Below are 15,779 nucleotides of genomic sequence, written 5' to 3' on the forward strand. Positions count from 1 at the left end.
GTCCAGGCAGCACTGTGCTGCTCCAGGTTCCTGAGGAGCAAGCAGAGCTGGCTGTGCACCACCCACATGTGAGAGGAGACACTCCTTGTTCCTACCTGAAAACCACTGGTGAATGAAACTGGGTGAGGGCAAGAACAAGGTGATGCCTGTTAGAAGAAAAAATAATTACATGTACCTCAGGGGAGTTGAAGATTGCTGCAGCCACTCATCACTTTGGACTGCTTCATCCAAGACAGCCACTTGACATGCAGCAGCGATCCAAAAATGCACTGGTGTCCCAATAAGAGTAAGGCACACCAAGAAGTGTCGCAGCTACCAAAGTCAGCAGCGCCCAGGCCAGCACAGGCGCTCCTGCTGCTCTCAGCTGACATCAGCACACACTGGGTGGGGATCAGCTCACTTCTGCTCGCAGCTGCCATGGCAAGGGGAGCACACAAGCAGTCAGTCTGTTCTAGCGTGACAAATCTCATCTTCTCTATAAGCTTAGTCATGAAAGAGCTGCCAAGTCTATATTTTATATAGTGTTTTAGTGGATAAATGACACTCATGTTCCTTTTTTTTGCCAGCTATCAAGTGTTTACAGTGACAACAACCTGTTGTCTGTCACTCAGAGAGCTGGCACCTGTCTGGATAATAGCATGACTCAATATTCCTGAAGTACCAGTTTTCTGTAAGAGAAGAAAAATCAATAACTGTGACAAGCACTATCCATTAGAGCCTGAGAGCAGAGAGCAAACGATTGGATGATATCATTTGTTTAATTTAACGAGACTGTAAATGAAAACCCTTACAACTGAGCTGTGCAGGATAAAACATCCTTTCAAAGGAAAGATGGCCTTGAACCAGATCTACTTAACTTCCCAGGGCCAAGACGGTCAAGAGCAGCTGAAGCTTGGGATTCCCATCCTGCTGGTGTCCCTCAAGATCAATCGATCCCCTATAAACAGGTCAGGGCAATATAGTCATTCCCGTCAGCATCCCAGACCAGACGCAGAAATGGCTTTTTCCCACAGAGCTCTGCCTTTTTCTTCATCACACTTCCCAGAGCGATACATACATACAAAATACATTATCTGTATTGAAATATCTATTTACATATTTATAGCATGGCCTCACACTCTACATAACAGTATTTCTAAGTGCTCAGTGAATGGGGATGGTGGGGGGAATTAGACATTGGTGGTTTCAGAAGCCAGACCATCCTCTGCTCCCCAGCTCTCCCTTGCAGTTCAGCATTACGGACTTGTGTCACCTGGGCTGATGTTTCCCTGCTAAATGGCATTTTGGCACTGGCCTCCCGTGCCGCCCAGCACCCTCTCCTGGATTAGCTCTTGGTTGCCATATGGTACAAATGGCCCATGGCACGCTCTCACAGTCAATGTTTAAAAACCTGCCAAACTGCTGCCTCCTTTGGCAGCCTGCCTGGCGGCTCCATGGGCTGCAAAGGGAGCACAACGCTGCCTGGAAATAATTGAGATGGGGCCGTGCCAGGCCTGATGCAGCAGCGCTGGGAGCCGCACTTCCCTCGCCCCTTCTCTCCCCACTGGCACCCACAGACATTCCTGTGCATGCACCCCTCTGAGGCCAAGCAGCTCTACCAGATGCTTTGCCATGCAACAGGAAGTTGCTCTGGTTTATCACGACCATTTTTTGATTAATTTGGGGTACACGCTCTCACCTGGTATCACAGCAAGCACCCATCCCCACTGCTGGGCCGCACAGCCACGTGAATGCATTTGGGTTTCTGCACCTTACCACAGGGTCCTGTCCCGAAGCATCGCTCTCCCCTCCTGCCATGGCATGAGCGTGCCTGCAGCCAGCTGCAGGGTGTTCGGACAGGCTGAGAGCATCCCCCAGGGAAACTTCATCTGGAGACACTGGGGAGAGTTGGAGTGAAAAGGGAGTCCTGCAGGATGTGGGTGGGAGTTAGGCTCTGGTCTCAGACGAGGCAAAGATCACACTGTGGAGTAAAAACAAAACACACCACAAAATCCGTTGCAGCATCAGACCTCCCCCAGTTTCTCTCAGACAATACAATCTGTTTTCCCTCTTCTCTCACCCTCTCCTGGCCTGACCAAGCCCCTGCTTTCCCCCGTCCCACGGCACTGCAGACTTCACTTTCTCCTTTGCCAAGCTTGACATTTTTGCTTATATTTTTACCACTTCATATCATATTTTTATTCCAGAAATAGGTGTGTTCAAGTGTCTGATCACCCTGCATGGAACAACACTTTGTGGCATTGATCCCTTTGAGCTCTTTATCAGATTTTACTGTCAGGTTTTGGCCAAGAGCTTGAGGCCTCTCTGCTGCAGCAGTGCTCATCCCTGGTGGCTAATGGCCCAGATCCTGCCACTAGTGCTGTGAAATTGTTTTTACCCAGTGCCTTCTCCCAAAAAAAGTGGAGTAGGTCCCTGGAGGAGCAGTCCACCTCTGCTGCCTCCCCAGGGAGCAGGGCCACCCAAATGCAGATGGTCACCTACCTGCTGGCACCAGGAGCTGCACGAGTCAGCTACCTGGCTTCATCCAATTGCTAGCAAAGGAGGGGAAACTTGCAACTTTTCTGTCACTTGTTATTGGGCAAATACTTCAGCAGTTTCTACTACAATGCTGCTCCTTGAAAGACTTCATGTTGTACATTGGGAGCTCACCAAATGCAGATAACCTCCAGTAGAGCACCAACTAGCAGGAACTTTCATTCATCCTATATCAGACTTCAAAGCTGTAGTGCTACCTATATATATAATGTGCGTTATTTAGCTCTTGTTAGACTAAGCTTTGCTCTTCATTCGCAATGGGGAGCGGGTAGAAGAAAGGCAATATTAGAATTAAAAAAGCATAAAGGGAAACAGGATAAAAACCCCTTTGACAGACAGCGGTGGCTATGCTGGTAGCTCCCGTGCAGCAGCAAAGAAAGCAGCAGTATCGCTGTTCTGATGTTCTCAGTGAAATATTTGTACAATGTGCCTACACAAAACTTTAGATGAAACACTCTCTTTATAAGCTTTTGATAGTAAGGAGAGAAGTGGCTTTGCCATTACTTCCATTTGTGAAATGAAAGCGACGCCAAGTCACGGTGCTCTTGGATAGGGCTGCCGATTGCAGCAGTGACAGCCGCGCTGGCACCTGCTTGTTTGTTGTTTACTTTATGCTAAGGGGAAGGAACTTCTTCGCTGTCATTGTACTGTGTGATGCAGCAAAACACAACCCATGCCCAGTGGGTGCAGAAATATCAAAACAGCAATATTTATTACCTGTGCGCATACAGAATATAACGTTGCTTTGCTGTCAGTGCTGCTCATGGTGCTTTAGTGAAAATAAAAGGGCATTTGCATCTGGAGTGCCCCAGTACACTTAGACAACAGCGGCATTTTAAAGGCTGCAACACTGAGGTATGCACCACCTGAACCCTGGAAAGAAGGCAGTCAGTGCCGGAAAAGACTGCAGAGGCTCATGGTACATGAGGGCACCCTGCCAGCAGCATTTGCTGTCCCTCCCAGCAGGGCTGCAGCAGCCCATGGGCAGCCTGTGGCACGCTGGGGTGGAGATCGGCCTGGACACAAAGCTCACCAGGTGGGCCTGACTGGTCAGTCCTCTACTCCGGGAGCCCATTGTTGGACATGCTAGACAGCATTGCACCTGGGTAAAGAGACCCAGGTTTGAGGATCGTACACAAACAGCACTGCCTGAAATGCTGAACCAAATAAAGTGTTTCAGAAGCAATCGGTTCCACCATTAACCTGGCAGGTGTCCAAGCTCTAGTAAATACACAGCACAAGATCCTCCATTTTCCCCAAATAATCTAAGGAACAACATGCCATGGCCAGACCTGGATGCAAACATTTTTCTGGGCCCAGCTGTGTAAAGGACAAAGCCAGGCACATGCATGGGGCCTGGAGAGCTGCACAGAAGCCAAATGATTGTTTTTTCAGTAGCAGCATGCAACCAAGCTACAAAACTTCTAACAAACAAGATATGCACCACTTGTAGGATATGGTATCCCTTCCAGACAACCAAGGACAAATCAGTTTGTAGAAAGGTAGTGGGTAACGGAGCTCATATTTCGTTTACATCCTTAAACAAATCCTCTCCAGACTCCACTCCCAAGACCTCTGTTGGGAGGTGGTGCCTGGGCAGCCCCAACAAAAGCCCCCAGCAGGCACCTCAAGAGCCAGGGTCCAGCCATCCCCAGAAACCCTCTCTCCTGTCCTGCAACCTTCTGGATCGATCATACCAGGTAAGAGCAGCAATTCCCAGCTCCCACACGTCCCCAGCTACAACAGCCTTGCACCAAGGCCAAAGCCACTTCACAAGGACAGAAGTGTCAGCCTGCATGAAGAGTGTGTCCGTGTGTGGGCAGACAGGCACCTGCTCCTTTGGAAAGCACGTCTCTGCACCTATATGATTCTACTTAAACAGAAGGAAAACTCTTTTACTGTAAGGGTGGCGAGATATTGGAAGACAGAGGATGCATGAAGTCTGTCTGTGGAGATACACAAAACCCAGCTGGACAGGAGCCCAAGCAAGCTACTTTCAATTCCATGCTTTTAGCAGGGGGTTGGACTAGATGCTCCCCTTACCTCCCTGCCAGCCCCAGCTATTCTGTTTAACTCAAATAATTTTACATCGGGCTCAAACAAAAAGAAAAGCCACAGACCAGAGAGTTTAGGGCTATGGAACCACAGACTTGCTTGGGGCACTTACAGTCCTGCTGTAACAGTGACACGGGAGGAAAAGAGCTGAACAAAAATCTCAGGCAGACACAACAGGCCATGGGGAAATCCAGTGCTTGTTTATGAAAGGAACCCCTCCACAGGTGCCAAGTTCTTCAAATCTCTGGCCTAAATACATAAGAACACATTTGTGTGCAATACTATTAAGCCAAATCATTTATTAAAAATAATTCTACAAATACTTCTGGACCAGGGATAAGAAGAAAGCAAAGAGCTGTAAAACCCCACAGGTTTACAGCACAGTTTTCTGTGCTTTCAAACATGAAAACTTCTATACCAAATAGTTATCCTTTTCACAGAGCCCAAAACATTTGAAAATCCCCACCAAACCCAGTTCTTTCAAAACTGGTCTAAAGTTCATAGCCAGAACTTGCAAAGAAAAAAAAAACAAAACCTTATACATTTCTTGTCTTTAGGCTCTGATCCTGAACCCGAGCAAACCACCAGCACTGTTAGTGCACTCAGGAAAAGGTCTCAGGGAAGATGCCTTTGCTGCATGGGCTGGGAGGGAAAGGGAGATGGAGCAGAGCCATCCCAGAGCAGCCGACAACTTCAGCCACTCAGCAGCCACAAAAAAAGTGAGAGGAAAAGGGATTCACATATTAAAAGGCTGAGTCTTCTCAACTTCTACTAGTTTGTTGCTTCCCGAAGACTTTAAGGAACCGGGACTTACTGGGATCAAGCAGCATACGATACTCTGCGCTTTCTCAAGTAATCTAGGAGCTGCTTCCTGGGGTGTAGCTGACACAGGAGATGTCGCTGGCTTTGCACTTTTTTGACTCGTATTACCTGGTAAAGAAAAGCAGGATTTGCTTTCATCTGCATACCCATCTTCTGTTAATTGGTGACAAGTGCAATCAGCCCCTTTCGCAGCATGTTGGAGGGCCTTATTCCTGGGAGTCAGCGACACTGGGAAGCGCAAGCATGCATCAAGAAAACCTGCTGCTAGTAAAACAGGCGCTCCTGCCTGGTCTTATTTCAGCTACAGGGCACTACAGAAAGACAGGCCTTTGTATTAGAGCTATCTTCTAGGCTGCTTTGTCCTCACTGAATACATTTTGCAGAGCTGTTCTTTGCAGTCAAAAAACTTGCACATTACAGACAAGCATGTATTACAATGAGAATATTTTATTGGACTTTGATGAGGCTGGAACTAGAAAACACTGCTGTAATCATTGAGATCCTTGCACTGAAAGGACATACTGTTAGCTGAAGTAAATATGTTGCTCTGAATTTCTGACTTAATTGACAGAACATTTTTATAGTGTGAACTTCAAAATCTCATTAGGAATGAATCAGACTGAGGCCATGCGCCTGTAACATTGTTAACACAGACGTAAAGTCAGGCCCACGCTGAGCTGGTATAATTTCTTCATCAAGCAGCCAAAAGATCTCAGTGTAAATTAGTACAGTCATTTATAACTCTTCATGGCAATATTTAAAACTGAGCTGGATTAAAAGAAATACCACCTCCAAAGCGTGGCCTAGAAGACAAATCCTAGGATTTTCATTGGATCCTGGTTCACATCCACTCCTGGCATGCGTATGCTGGAGGAATAAAGGAGTGAATAAAGGAGTTCTCCTGCAAACGTCAGGGGCTCAGCAAGGCCACTTGCACTGGTGCAGGACAGCTTTGCTGGCAGTGCCCTTCGCCCAACACATGCACACTGTGCAGGGACTGCGCAGCCCCTGCCATCGCCACTCATCGTGGAGGTATGATGATCCTCAACAGCTTCAGTGCTGGTGGTACGGGACAAAGCACGAGGAAAGGCTCCTCCAGACATTTCATCTCCACCCACTCCGTGTGCGGCAGCACACCACTCGTCAATCCCAGCCCCACATGGACAGCTGTGCTCTCCTGTGCCCGTAACTCACACCCGCACTGATTGCACTGGCAAAAGCAGATTGGATTGTCCAGATATACAGCCACATTAGCTTGCTGCAAAGTGTTTTATAGCCAGAAAAGCTCATTCTCCTCTGGAAGAGGTGGGTCTCCGCAGCCACATGAAACCTGGAGAGCAGTAGATTGGAGTGATTATATTTACAACAGCAAATAAAGCAAACGGAGCAGAAAAACCTTGCACAGACACTGTCATTCGGCAACGAGCTACTGGAGGTTGCAGTAATGCAATGTAAACCCAAGCTGCCCACCCACATGCCAGCCCTGTGCTCAGCCAGTTCATCCCATTGGGCACTCAGCCCCTACTGCTGGGGGAGCCCCGGGCTGGTGCCTGCACCCAGGCCCACCGCCCTGCTCACCTGGAGCCCACAGGCTGGGGGGCATGCAACAGCCAGCCCAAAAACTGGGAGCACAAATGCTCTGCTTGCATCGCTGGGTTCATTTTTTTCCTGTTTCCTTCCAAGTTAAAGAGATGCCTAGGGTCTGGGGCAATCCTGTAATACCTGCTTAGCCCACCAGTACACAAATTAAAACATCCAACAGATTGCTAATGAGCTGATGTTGGAGCAAGCAGATAGTCTGTTAGCATGCAGCCATTCACAGCTTCTCCAGCAACCCATCTGCATGGAGCAGCGAGGGGAGTGCCTCCATTCACAATTTTTGTCATTACAGGCATCTGGGAAAAGCCTTTACTAATTAAAGTTTTTAAATCAAGCATGTTGTTGTCCTTCCCACCCTGCACTAGTACAGCAGGGCTGCTGGGCAGCAGGCATTTTGTACACAGGCTGCACCCAAGCATGTTGTGCGTGCTGCAGCGTGGCAGCCAAAGAACCTCTGTGAGACTAACTGGGAAACCGAGGGAGGAAAAAAAACTATTTAAAGAAAAAACTCCAAAGGTTTGGTTTTTTTCCTCCTTCATAAGGAGTCACAGCAGCCTGGTACAGCTGAAAAACTGTGTCTGGCCTAAAATGGAGCCCTAAGAGCATCCCCTGTGCAGGCAGCCACACAGATGGGCTTCCCTGCAGTAGCTGCACTGAGTCCCTCAATGCTACACCTAAATCCCTCCTCTGAGGACAGGTTTGCAGGACCAGGCCCACATCCTCAGAGGCTTTTGCCTACTTGTTCCTAATGCCAGTGCAAATACTGAGAAATGAAAAATTTCTGTGGGAACCAGAGTTTTGCAGCACATGATGGAGTACTAACCTTTTTTTCTTCATTTGCAGAATCCTCCACATACAGAAAGTGAAGGCACAAGTTATATCACTGTCCAGTGCACCAGACTGCCCCTGTAGAGATGGAACAACAAGGGAGCACTTGATTCTCCTGAAGAAGGCTGGTGGCTGCTGTCCTGGTATTAGCAGCTGGTTATATCTGAGAGCACCCAGCAGCCACAAAGGACAGCATCGAAGGAGATTTCCTGTGGGCTCTGCAACACTGTAGACCTCACGGTGATAATTCTGCCCAGCTAAATTAAGACAAAAGTAGATTAAGAGGAGATTCAGTGTCTGCATTACATGGCAGCTCCATACAAGGCTAGATGTGCGCCTATTTGGGTAATGGCTTTCATCATACACAGTCTCCCCCAAAAGAAATCTGAAACATGACTGAGAACATGAGTATGAGGAAAAATAGCCAAAATGGGGCAAACAAAGCAGAAAAACAAGAGGTCGAGCCCTGATGAAAAAGCTCCTTTTTTTTTTTTCCTTCAACTCGGCAAACTCAGGCATAGCGGTGAGAGGTGCTCACAGGCAGGTCAAGTTCGCAGGAGAGGCAATTTCTCGGCAGAGGAGCGCAGGCATCCCTGACCTTGTTTGGCAGTATTACAAAAGGTCATACTTTCAGATGGATGATCTGATCTCAAAGTATCCTCCAGTGTAGCGAGTACAAAAAAGCTTTTCTTCCATCTCTGTCTCAGCCATGCATCTCTTTGCTTTCTCTGTTTTTTAATTTGGGGAACAGGCTTCTGATGCCTGCAGAAAGAACCAAGCTGGGCAGTGCACCACCCCTGGACTGATGCTTCTCGAAAGCTGCTGAAGCCAGGCAAACAAAGGGCTCGGCTCCACCTGGAAGCACAGCAAGCAGCTCTGCCAGCTCTCCCCATGCTGCTTCATCCAGCTGCCCAGCCCGGAGAGTGCAGACGCTGCCCTGATTGGAGGAAGAGGCCGTGCACAGCTCTGACCTGGCATCACGCAGGCTGCGGCAAGCCAAGCTAATCGAAGGAGGGGATAGGGTAAGCTTGCCCCGACGTGATCACAGAGGGCTCCATCGGGGTCAAAGCGTGACCCGGTGCCGCACCAGCAGCTCCTGAAACCCAGCCAGTACCCAGCTCCTAGTACCCAGTGCCCCTGTGCTGTGCCCAGGCTGCCAGCCCTCTGCCATGTGCCTTGTGTGGGGGGCGAGCTGGTGGCCCACACCACACCACGTCCACACTGGTGGTGGGACAAGAGCAGCCAGGCCCAGCTGCACATCCACAATGGGGTACCCTCAGCTAGCACCAGTCATTCATCCCTAACAAGAGCACACTGCAATAACCACCCTCTGCCTGACAAACGGATGGCGGGGTTGATCTTCCTGCCTTTTTGTCAGATGACTGCTTGTTTTTTTCCCCACAATCATTGAACCACTTCTCTTAACACAAATCACAAGTTATCAAGGCTATATTTGAGTGCTAGTGGTTTTTTGTTGTTGTTGTTTTTGTTATTTAAATCTTGGGTTAAACAATTCTCTCTCAAATAAATACTCCTTTTTCAGTTGGCAGTGATGATGTTGTTCACAGTAATCAAGTTCCCAGCTGGCTAACCTCTCACCCAACACGAGATCTTCATATTTCTTTTGAACAAAATTCATCATCCATAAGCAAAGACAGAAAATGTGTGAATGTCTAAAGCTTATATAAATTAAAAGGCTATGCACACTGGTCCTAAAAATAGTAGATAATAACAAGCATTTCTTCACTATACTATAATTATCGGCCCGCTGTCAGCCCTTCCATTCTCTATAAGGTCACAGTTGTATTATACAAAATTTACAGTATATTATCAGTTAAAAACACAATAATTAGCAAGCACACATTTCCCCTCTTCAGCACCAGTGATGAATGTTCACATTCATAAAAATACAAGGAACATTGCTTGCATTATGTGGACAATACACACTTAAATTTAATCATCAACTTCAGCTACCCAGTTTTACTATTATAATACTATTTGCGAAATCACACTACACCCTTGGGGTGAACTCATCCTTAACGAAGGGACTATGAGCCAGATCTCTCACCATCACATCACTAATATACACTTAAATGTGTTTCTTTAAAATTCACAATTCTGTGTGACTTATTCTATGATAACGTCTCAGTGACTGGAGAAAGTCTTTGTCATTATTTTGAACATTACAATGAACATTTACACTTACCATTCTGAAAGTTTAGCTCCAAGTAAGTTGTATTGAAAGAGCATCTCTTTTAACATGTCATTTTTAGGCTTCCTTACCTACTGGAAGCTGAAAAAAGACAGCAGAGACCGTGTAGATCCAGACCATCTGACAGCTCACAGCAAAGCCTCACTGAGAGGTTGTGCTGCCACCCTTGTCTGCCAACATGCAGCAATCTATGGTCATTCACAGGAAGAGAAGTCAAAGTCTTAACGAGGGACAGGTGCCACACACATGTTGAAGACCAGATCAAGAGTTTGGAAAAAGTTTGATTTTCTCTGCGAATAAATGAACTCTCAACAAATAAAGTATTTAAATATTGCGCATCTTTTGATTGCATTTACGTGAAACTAAAAATGAAACAACCAAAAGCTTGATTTAGACTTTTCAAGCCTAAACAAAGCATAGGAAATTCAAGGCCACAAAGTGACTAAAACATCACCCTGTGCATGTGAGGACCTCGCCATGGAGGGAGGGCTGGCTCATTCTGCTCACTGGGGCCCCTTCGCCCCACAGCAGAAAAGATTTGCAACCCAGCAAATTTTGTGGTCTGACCGGCAGGACAGGAGGTGAAGATGGGACCCAAGAGCCCACAGAAGAGGGACATGATGAGCACTACAGGAGCAGCCCGGCAGCACTGTGCCATTGGTATTTAGAAAGCCTGTACCTTGTGCATGCCTGGGACTGGCACGAGAGCAATGCTGAAGGACAGAGTAGGTTATACACGGGAGCACAGACAAAATTGGCTTAAACCACAAGAATAGGGATTAAACCTTTATACAAGGAATATCTCATTAGAGTAAAAGGAGGATGGAAAAAAAAAAAGCAGGACATGTAAATGTATATTCTTATAGTTCCTTCAGAACATCCCTGACTGTGTAGGTGCCATTTTGAGAAGTTACCTGAAGACTCAGTCTGTCCGTGCAGTTCCTGGGGCTTTGAATGCCACAGCCTGCAGGCAGAACCCAGGCCCACAGCTTCCAGCCCCACCACCAGCACCTGCCAAGATTCAGCACCACCCAGGACCCCCTAACACCACAGACCCCTCTTGGGCTCAGCCACTGAGGGATGGGGCTGGGTGCTCCCAGCTGTCACCTCACCCATGTTTTCCACTACACCAACCTGCTGTCCCCAAGAGCATGCTTTTCCTCTCTGTGCCAGCACGTTGGGCACCCTCAGCCAAGGAGGCAAGATGCGTGCAGCTGACACCAAAAGGAGTTCCCACCACAAGCGATAGGCACCAGAACCTTTACATGTTGTTAGCACAACCAAAGGGTTACAGACCAAGGAACCCAAAGGTGTGTGGGATCCTCATCTTTTTGTGAGCAGGAATTGCTCCAGCTCAGGCAGGAGTCCCACCAGGCTGCTTGCTGATGAAGATGCCAGTGGAATTGCTGCTTGAATACTGGTGATAGTTAATACACAAGGGGAAATGCATTATCCACAAGAGCAGAACAAAACTGAACAAAAAAAAATGTTGGTGTTTATAGCTGGGGCTCAGTCCCATTCCCCTGGAAATGCAGTAGATTTGTGCCACTCTGCTCTGCAAGAGCAAGGTGCTGTTCTCAGTGCTTAAGGGATTTTTTTTAATTTCATTTGAACACATTTCAAAAAAAAATAATAGTAGCAGTAACAATGACTGTCACTGCTGTATGTCACTATCACCCATTTCTTAAGGCAAGGATTAGAAATGAAGCAATTTAGTTGCTTTATGTGTTGGCAGCAGTCTCCAAGGAAAACCACAAGCCACTACCCAGACCAAGAACGAACGTGAGATCACTGAGCACAGCCCCAAGGGCTCAGTGGGTGCTGCTGCCCCACACTTCCACCCCACAGCGCAGGGAGAGAGCCTGGCTGCAGTGGGTGCTGCAGCTGAGGGTAGCACACGCTGCCTGCCTTCGAGGAGTGGACACTTCTGCACACTGCTGGCAGATAGACAGACTGCTCCACAGCCACCAGGGCCTCCCTCCAGCTGGGGCCACTGCAGGACACCAAGGGTTTTGCCAGCCTCATAACACACAAGCAGAAAGCCTCACAGACGGTTGCACCACCAAATGCTGATTAGGAGAGGATCAGGGGGACATCTTCAGCACCCTTGTGCTGACACACAGCCCACTGCTGCACGATGTGGCCTGTAACAGTGGGCCTACACACTCGTCCATCCCCACAACTGTCCAGGGCAGCCTGGAGCTGCCAAAAGCAAGGCACACGTCTCCATCCCAGGCAGCTGCGTCAAGACAGACCCAGGTACAGATGATGCTCCAACAAGAGCACAGAACCTGGCTCCAGCCCATGGGAATGCAGCCCCAAAGCTTTGCCTTGCAGCAGGGCATGGCATGAGGTGAGCGAAGCTGCAAACGTGAGAGCACAGCTGGAGGAGAGCTAGAGCAGCACGCCATGCCACAGTGTGTCCACTGCCAGTCTGCCCTGACACCCTTCCCCAGGGGATCGTCCAAAAAAACACCCCTTTCTGAACAAAACCAATGACAGCAAAATTGCCTGCTCGTCTCTGAAAAGACTCTAATAATGTGCACCTAGGGAGAGGCCTGTGGTCTGACAGGCTTCTCTTTCCCCCAGAGTAAAACATAAAAACACATCTCAGTGGCAAGGGGATGCACTTCAAACTGTGCTCTCCAGTTAATTATATCCAAAAGAGTAATAATAAAATAAACTATTAAATTTTAAAACTCCCTCTTTAAAGCATTAAACATTTCGTTACTGCAGTGCAGTTAAATTGCACACTGAGCAATACTTTGCATTGCTTTATAGGGAGGTAAGGAAGGAGTTGTTATGAAATCAGATATTCCAAGCAGATCCCATCCCATACAGGCTTCCAGTATCAGACAAATAACACAACCCTGTGTTCAAGAGCGGTTCAATGCCTGGTGAGACACTGGGGATGGGTTCGAGGCTCCCAACAAGATGCTGCATCGCAGGCTGCGCCACAGGGGAAGCTGCTTTGATGCAGCTCTGGCAAACAGCAGTAAAAGGCCAGGAGGGAAGGATGCCACGGAAAAACAGAGAAGTGAGTAAAGGTTATTCCTAAGCAATCTTCTGCCCTTTTCACTTGGGTAGTTCCAATATTTTTTCACAGTTTCAAATTAACAAGACATTGAATTTGAATAAAGGAATGATATAAAATCCTCCTTTCTCTCTAACACTCACAGCACTGAGAGCGCCAGCCCCGAGGGCAGCAGCTTGCCCCACGCACGGACACAGGGGCAGGAATCCCAGCACTACCATCCCCACAGGGATGCAACCTCCCTCACCCCACCATGGCTACAATGAGAGCAGCCACATGAGCGGTTTGCCTCTGTCCTGCACAGGGAACGTGCACCCAAATTCTTCCTCCCCATGCTGCAGTCCCAGTGGTTCCCTCACATCCACAGCTCTTCACAACTGCTATCCAGGACTTGTCACACCTTTGGAATTTGAGTTATTTCAAACAGCCAAAGCCCATCCCCACAAGGGTAGACAGAAACCTTTTCATTTAGGACATCTATCTGCTCCTGAAAGCCCAGAGTCACCAAGCTGTGATTAAAGACATCCAGAGGTACCTTCATGAACTGTGTGACCCAGCAGGGTTTTCACATCCAGAAAACAGAAATATTTTCTGTAGCTTAACAAGTTATTGAAAGGTCAATCCAGAAAATATCTGGTAATAAAAGTAGTCATTCATTTCTATTTCATCTCCTCTGGTGAGGGATGCTCAGCTGGTAGAAAACTTACCTCAGGCTATAGCTCACCCTATAAGGACTCATTCCTAGTTCACTCTTGTTATTTACATACCATACTACACAACATCAGCTTTAGGTGCTTTAGAAATGCAAGCTAAAAAAAATCTGTCCCTCCTTAGAAGCAGGAGAAAACAGCATTTCCCACACTTCCTTGTGCTCAAGTGATTGATGAAGAGCTCTCCATCAGCCACTCTGCTTTGCAGCTGGAATGAGCAGACCATCCACAGGTGATGGGAAGTCATCCTACTTTGTAGCTTAGCACCACACAGAGACAAGAGGCAGCACCTTCTAAAACATGTTTGCTCCATACAACCAGCATGGTCCCATCCCCAAATGCTGACAAACACTCGCAGGGCTGCTGGTGACACTGCTATTTTAATATAGGCATATGCCACTTGCAGCATTTTTCTAGTGCATCTGCCATCGGCACTGCACATTAATTCATGGCAGGAAGAAGTGGCTATCTGGAAAGATAAGCAAAAAAAGACTCTTTCAAAACAGATGTTATAAATTAACAATTTAATTTAATAATAACAATAGAGGTACAAGGCAATGCCATGACATTGGCACAACCAGGTTAATTTCTCACTTCTTATCCCACCTGCTTTTAGTGGTCCTGTTGGTTTTGGAGAAGCTGGCACCTGAATTCGATGTTGTTCATCAGCTAAGCAAGATGAGCAGCATCTGATTCATCACTAGGACAGCCCACGGCCTCCAGAGTTACAAATGCATGTAACACCTGTGAAGTCCTGATCCTTTCACTAAATAATCTGGTTTTAGTATGGATCAGACTTAACAGTTAATCTTAACCCTCCACACTTCTGTAAAAAAATGTGCTGTATTCTGCACCTTGAGTACTGTCCATAGCAAAGGTTATGGTGGACCTTTCAAACACCAGCACACCCCAGGATTTGAAAGTCTGCCCACGTCAAAGGTAGAAGCTGCTGGAAAGTTGGACGGCCAGCAAAAGGCTGGCAGAAGCCAGCAAGGGGCCACCAAATGGCAATGGGGCACCAGACCCCGCAGGCGGCAGGGACGCTGCCCCAGCACCCCACAAGCATTGCTCCTGTCTCCCTGCAGACCTCACGCTGCAAGCCGAGCGGTGCCATGGGATGGGCCTGTGCTTTGCTCCAGAGCAGACATAACACTTTCTGACTCCTTTCCAAGTCAGTGTTTGTTGGGAAACATCAAAGCCAGTGGAATAGTAGGTGTCCCAAAATGTCTTAATTCAGAGAATTAGTGTTAACCGAGTCTGATTAGCTCCATTTATCTCTAATTAATTATCTTTACCTAATTAGACACCCTGTTTCCAGTAGACATGGAGTCAAGTAGACTAGATTATTAGTGTAGTCATTGTGCCTTTACAAAATCCTGAAATTAATGAAATGTGCAAAAGAACCTGCAGCTTTAATTGCACAGGTGTTGCCTTATGGCAAAGCTTTATCATCTGATTACACCAAGGGATTATTAGTGACTTTTTATATAGAGGATGAGCCTGTGAAATGTACCTTAGCAACAGCTCATTAGTTTAGGGTTGTTACTGTATTATTTATTACATTCAGCCTTCCCCATTATCTAGATTGATTCATGGACCTATATTTTCCTCCCCTCTGTGCGGGAAATAAATAAATAAGTGCAGCCTAGCTATTGCTGTCCAGCTGCAACATCAGGAGAAGGCAGAGCGTATTCTCCAGCTACAAATAGCTACCCTTTAAAATAAAGCTTTAAAGTTGATTTAAATAAAAATCTTTTTTTCCCCCTCCCTCAGCAAAGTAATCAATTTCAGCTTCTGTCAAACTGGAATGCTTTCTACATGCCATCCAAACAGTTTGGGCCATCTTAAATCTTTTCAGATAAAAATACACTACTAGATTGAAGAATGAAATGCAATATATTTACATCTAAAATAATTTCTTCTGCTATAACTCATCCTTCATGAAATCCATCAGAAATATTTTATTTTGATATTTCTTGTAACT

General features: G+C 47.0%; 1 long non-coding RNA gene across 1 annotated transcript; it reads right to left on the minus strand.

The window, feature by feature from the left end:
* Positions 1-5,572: 5,572 nt before the first annotated feature.
* Positions 5,573-13,974, minus strand: LOC310903543. The gene is made up of 3 exons (XR_014587605.1): positions 13,793-13,974; positions 7,835-8,096; positions 5,573-6,742 (listed from the first exon to the last, which is right to left on the minus strand). It is a non-coding gene; the product is annotated as an uncharacterized lncRNA (long non-coding RNA).
* Positions 13,975-15,779: the final 1,805 nt, after the last annotated feature.

Source organism: Anser anser (assembly GCF_964211835.1).
Source record: "Anser anser genome assembly, chromosome: 8".
Taxonomy (NCBI): Eukaryota; Metazoa; Chordata; class Aves; order Anseriformes; family Anatidae; genus Anser; species Anser anser.